Source organism: Petaurus breviceps, unplaced genomic scaffold (genome assembly GCF_028583685.1).
Source record: "Petaurus breviceps papuanus isolate PSGF00001 unplaced genomic scaffold, PetGlider_PUasm1.0 207, whole genome shotgun sequence".
NCBI classification, from domain to species: Eukaryota; Metazoa; Chordata; class Mammalia; order Diprotodontia; family Petauridae; genus Petaurus; species Petaurus breviceps.
The window spans coordinates 15,157,161-15,163,956 of record NW_027185850.1 but is presented as its reverse complement, the minus strand read 5'-3'; positions in this window follow the sequence as shown (position 1 = coordinate 15,163,956).

Genomic DNA, 6,796 nt, shown 5'->3' with positions numbered 1-6,796 from the left:
TTTCTTTCTTTCTTTCTTTCTTTCTTTCTTTCTTTCTTCCTTTCTTTCTTTCTTTCTTTCTTCCTTCCTTCCTTCCTTCCTTCCTTCCTTCCTTCCTTCTTTCTTTCTTTCTTTCTTTCTTTCTTTCTTTCTTTCTTTCTTTCTTTCTTTCTTTCTTTCTTTCTTTCTTTCTTTCTTTCATCTTCTTAACAAAAAAAAGACTAACATGGAAATGTTTTACATGATTGCACATGTATAACCCATATCAAATTGCTTACTGCCCCAGGGAGGGAAAAGAGAAGGAGAAGGATAGAATTTGGAACTCAAAACTTAAAAAAATCAAGCATATGTTAACAATTGTTTTTACATGTGATCGGAGAAAATGAAATATTACTTAATAAGGAAAAGGATGCCTTCTCTGACCAAGGGACTTCAGTACTCTCAAGTAGTACTCACATCATATTATAATGGAATTGGGCAATATTTAACCAAATAAATAAAAATGCAATAGAACATAATACTAATATCATCTTTGGAGTCAATATGAGGCCTTCAGAGATACTTATATTGGGTTTCTATTTGAGCTCTCCATCACTGCTCTGCACCATGCCAGACGTGTCGTTAGCCAGGCCCAACTTGAGGCAGTCCTTTTCACTTTTGGCAGCTCTAATTGTTATGAGACTTTTCTTTATGTACAGGTGGAGATGACTGAAACATTCATGCAATTTCCCCTATACACACACACACACACACACATATCAAGTAACTAACAAAATTCTTCACTCTGATATCTTTATCAGTTGAGAACACCTCTATTGAATCACTCAATCAAAACCATTATACATATTATATATATTCTTATATATGCAAAAAAATCTTTAATGAATTTGAAAGATTTGAAAACCATTGATTACAATGAAATGACTACACAGAAAGTGTATTGGAATTGGTCAGTTGAGGAGACTCAGTTATGTTCTGTGGGGTTTGGATAAAAGAGCCCAACATTCAAGGCACAGGTCAACCTAGAGGAGAGAGCAGTTTCAGCCAAGTCCCTGAGAGGGAACCACATAGGGGACTGCAATGGTTGGGTGGAGGAAGAAAGAATTATCTCTTCCATTTCCCTTGACAAGAGTGAACCTTGTGAAGTTCAAAAGGTAGATGATTTTTGACTTCCTACTGGGCATCATGGCAGTATTCCTAAAAGAGCAGCAGCTCACAGAGCCTGAGGACATATTGAAAGGTAGCTTTAGGTCTCCATAAGCAGCCCAGCAGAAAGCACACTAAATATACCTAGTGGAACTTCTTGACTAGTCCACAAGGAAGCAGGAAACTTCCATTTAACCAGAAATTGTGAGTTACCCCTTTGCCATGTGGGTTCTCTTTCACTAGACTGTATTGAAAGAATGTGTCCCAAACTTTTTGGGAAATGAGGAGGTCGGGGGATATTTTGTACTAACTATTCTTAGAATGCAAACTTATTAAATAATTGCTTCTAAAATGAATTAATTATTACTGGATATTTGATATCAAGTGATGATCAACTGAGGAACACACCAGTGGGGCCTCATGAGTAATGGAACCAGAAAGAAACCCCACATATATTCAAGGTGATCCCAAGAACTCTCAGGGAAAAAGTAAGTTGCCATCTCTGGGCCCAGACTGCTCAGGAGTGGCGTTGTGAGAATAGCCCCAGAAGCTTTATTACTTTGATCTAAAATCTGCCTTTCTGCCATGATCATTGTTGCTCCTCATCATAAGTTCTCTCCAGGTACTCTGTAGCTGTCCTTGCTGTACCCTCTGGGACCAATCAGAGCAAGACTTGTCTTTCCTGGGGCAGCTAGGTGGCACAGTGAATAGAGCAATGGCCATGGATTCAGGAGGACCTGAGTTCAAATCTGGTCTCAGACACTTAACACTTTACTAGCCGTGTGACCTTGGGAAAGTCACTTAACTCCAATTGCCCAGCCTTTCCCCCTCCTAAAAGCAAAAAAAAAAAAAAGACTTGTCTTTCTTCTACACAACAATCCTTCAAATACTTAGACATTTATCTATCATGCAGGGCCACAGCCAGTTGTCCTGACATATGTCTTGCCACTGGACTCTGATAACTCTGGAGGATAGAGTGAGGTTAATGGCTTTGCACAGCTCTGCCTCACTTAAATTCAATTCACTTGCAAGTCAAGACATCACCTTCCTGATGTCATTGGCCCTCTTCAAGAATGAAGGATGAACAACATTTATCATGCTTCCTGCCTTCGTCCAGTCCTGAACCCACTCTTTGCCAATCTCAATGCCCTCATTTCCTGTGACCAATTCTCACATGACTTGTATTCAGGTCCCTTTACCCTTCTGATTGCCCTTCTATGGACATTCCCTAGCATATCAATGTTGGCTCTAAAGGGAGAACTGAAGACAATAGTCTTAGGATGCTCAAGCAAAGCACCAAAACCCTATAGCCTCCTTATTCTTGGGCACCATGTTTCTCTTAATTCAGCCCATGAGCACATTACCTTTCTTAACTTCCATTTTACATTGCCAGCTCACCTTAAGTTTGCTGTCCACTACTCCTTCCCCAAGTTGTTTTTTTTTTTCAGACAAATAGCTCTCTTGCCATATTTACATCATCCTGTCCCTGCAAAATTGCTTCTTTGATTCCAAGTACAATTTGGCATATATCACTATAAAATTTCATCTTATTAGAGTTGACCCCATGTCAAGATGTTTTTGAATCCTGTGCCATCCCATTCAGTGGTCATACTGATGGAGAAAAGGAATAAAGATCGTAGGCAAGGCCACAATTGTTACCCTACTGATTTACTGACTACTCAGTTACAACTCACTCAGCATCAGTTCACATAAGTCTTTCCAGGTTTCTCTGAAGTCTGCCTGTTCATCATTTCTTATACTGCAGTAGTATGGAGAGCTTTTAAGATTGGTAATGGAGTACCCATCTCCATGATGAGGTAGGTGGTGTGAATGTCATTGGTCCCCATCTATTGACAAGGAAAGTGAAATTCTTGAATAATAAGATAAGAGTTGCATGGGCCCTCCAAGGCCATTGGATCCAATCTTCTCATTTTTCAAATGAGAAAACCAAGAGTTTAAGTGAGTTGCCCAAGGTCACAAAGTTACTATGTGACAGAGGGTGAATTTGAGCTCCCATCTTGTGACTCTAAATTCAGCAGTTAGTTTTGTTTTGTTTTGTTTTGTTTTTCTATTAAACATGCCCATGGTCAGTCATTAAATATCTGAGCAGGTCTTGGTTTTTTTTTTTCTTATAAACATGCAGCTTGTTCCTGTGAATTGTGATATGGTGTAGATTGTTTTCCTTCTCACATCCACAGAGAGTATCCCATTGTGGGAATGGAAGAATGGAAACAGAGGGGTGCCAAAGGGCACAAAGCACCCTAGCTCTAACTGGAACTAGAATCAGAAAGACTTGAGTTCAAATCCTAGTTGAATGATCCTGGGAAAGTCACTTAAAGTCACTCTGTCTGCCTCAGTTTCCTCATCTTGTAAAATAGAAGTAATAATAGCACCTGCCTCATCTATAAAATGAGGACAATAATGACATCTATTTCCCTGAACTGTTGTGAGGATATAACACATTTGTAAATTATTTTGCAAACTTAAAAGTGTCTTACAAATGCTAGCTGTATTTGGTGGAGGAGAAGGTAGGTCATTTGAGGGCATGTTTCCATTTGACAGGACTGGTTAGGATATTGCTATGGAGACTTGGGGCAATATTAGTGCCCTGGGGTCACAGTGGGAGGGGAACAGAAAAGGAGGTGGGAAAGTGCCAAAGACAACTTGGTGCTTTTCGAAATGTTGTCTAAAGCTGGCCTTGTGCCCAGGAAAGGGGAAGGAAACTGTCTTCCTTCGGCACCATATGGCTCCCTGCTCCCGGGACCCAGGCAGCGCTTAGGAGAACACTATTAGTCCTCTATCTTGGGTACTTTATGGGTCAAATGGGCTTTTGTCGACTGGCCTAAGAACGAAACCACCACTTTGTTTCTGTGGGAAATGTCTCAAGCTCCATGGAATTGACCGACAAATGAACTTTGGGAAACACAAGCCCATTCAGAAGTTGTGTGCCTGTCTGTTATTGTCCACCTTTGAGCTCTTAACTGGAAAGTTTTTCATCGTTTCTGTTTTAAACATCAAAAACAAAGATGAAAATATTCAATTTACTTTTGGCGAAGGCGCCGGCTTCCCCTTTTCAGGAGGGGAAAAAATGAAAAGAAATCATTTGTGGAAAAACCGGTATCCTTAGATATCTTATAACTGGATTCCTTTCTGTTTTCAAGTCCTCTGGCATATTAGGGCCTTCTACATACTCTCCGGCCAGTCAGCTAGCATTTATGAAGCCCCCACTATGTGCCAGGTGCTGTGCTAATCTCTGAGGATTCAAAGAAAGGCAAAGACATGGTTCCAAGAGCTCGTCTCCTCATTGGAGAGACAACAGGCAAACAGCTATGTACAATTAAGATACATCCAGGACAAATCAGGGCTGGGGCTTAGAGTAGAGGTGCAGAGATTAAGCAGGACTGAGAAAGGCGTCTGCGCTTCTTTATACAGGAAACTCCCTGCTCCTGTATAAATATACACTTAACACATACATGCATGTATATATTAACACATGTACATTAGTGTCTAAATACATATACATACACACATGTAGTTGTTTGCACGTTCTTTTTCCTATAAGATCTAAGCAATGAGGTGCACAATGGACAGTGTTGCACCTGGAGTCGGGAAGACCTGAGTTCAAATTCAGCCTCAAATGCTTTGTAGCTTAGTGTCAGTTAACTGCTATTTGCCTCAGTTTCCTCACCTGTAAAATGGAGATAAGAGTACTTACCTCTCAGGGTTGTCTTAAGAATAGAATGAGATAATATTTGTAAAATGTTTGGCTCATAGTAGGTGCTACATAAAATCTTATTGCCTTCCCTTCACCCTTCTCTGTCCCTAAAATGAAATAAAATGCCTTCTACCACACGGGGAATCAATAATATTAGTTTACTATCTGTTTAACTAAGTGAATGAATGAATGGATGAAAAAGTCATTAGATTACTTGAATTTCATTATTAATTTTAAAAATTGAGAGTCTCTCTAATGATCAAAATTTTCAAGTTCATGGTTTAGAGACCACAGAATAGATAATTTTTTTAAAGAAAAAATTCTACTTTCTTTGGTCTTGTGCTCATAGTTAATTACCTGACATTTTTGCATCGACAGTTTTTATTTAATTAAATTTAATTTAAATTTATTACAAATTAATAAGTTAATAAAATAAAATCAATGAATTAAATGTAATTCAAAGAATTATTTCATACATGTAACTTGGAAAGGAATCAGTGTTTTCTGAATGCCTATAATGAGCCTTGTGTAGAGGGAGAATTCATGGGAGGGATGAAAGAAGCAGGAAACATGGCGGGGTGGAGAAGAGAATCACTTCAAGTCACAGGAGCCCACCTTGGTTAAGTCAGCTTCTTTATCTATAAAATGAGGATGTTGGACCAGATGACCCATGTCTGGGGTCCCTTCTGGCTCTCTATCTATGATTTTACTGGGAAATCAACCAAGACAAAGGGTATATCCATATTTAAAAAAATAAAAACTTTTAAAATCCATGATACCTAATGTTCAGAGTCATCCAATTTTATGACATTCATTAAGTCCTACTATGTTTCAGGTATTGGAATGTGCTAATTGGAGCCTAATCTCCCCAAGGCCTGAGGTGGTAGAAGGGATAGTAGGACCTCAGGTATTGGAGGCAAATTTTTGAAACTTTGTTCTTCTTATAACTGCAATAAATATCCCTTTGTAAAATCTAATTGATGTTAATTACTTAACCGTAATTTATATGCTAATTGCTGCCCATTCACAGTGAGGAGAATGGTGAAGGGGAGGGCTCTTCAGCACACAGCATTAGAGAAAGACAAGCTCCTCTGTCCCCTGGGCTAACCTGAGTGGGGAGTTGGATCTAGCTCAGCTCTAAGAAGCAAGCCCACTAATATATGTGTTGGTTTGAAGAGTAAAGCCAAAATTTGGATAGATAAGTGTGACAGGTCTGTGGCCTAGACCTATGTCTCATATAGTGGTTACTCTGGATTCGAACTATTCTCCTTTATACATACTCACTCTTGATTCTACTATGGAGGCCTACATTCTACATCTGCCTCCCTGCCCAGCAAGCCATACCTTGAACCTCCCCAGTACAGAGGGAAAGCAGGTGTAAAAGGGGACAAGGCAACACAACACACTATGTAACTTGAAATGCACCTAACAACTGGTTCTAGACCAATACCCCACTTTAGAAATATAACCCCAGAGGATCGCCTGGAGCCATTAAGTATTTAAGATTCTGAAATTTAGAACTGACAAGAGTCACACGTCTAAACCAACTTGCTCATTTTACCAGGTGAGAAAAGCGGGGCCCAGAGAAACTAAGTGGCAATGACATTTTGAGCCAGGATTCAACCCTGTGTCTTCTGATACCATACCCTACTTGTTTCTTGTACACAGCTTTCCGTACCTCACTTCCATGACTTTGAACATGCATGTTCTACATGCATGCCTAGAATGTCTTCTCTCCTCACCTCTGACTCTTGGTTAAAATGGAAATCATAATGTATCTACCTACCAGGGTTGTCATGAGGCTTAAGTTAGACAACATTCTTAAAGTACTATATAAATGCTTATTTCTACCTCCTCTTCCTCTTCCTCATTATTCCTGACTTCCTCAGTTCAAATTCCACCTTCTACAAGAGGACTTCCCCAGTTCCTCCACCTGCTAATCCCTGATCCTCTGAA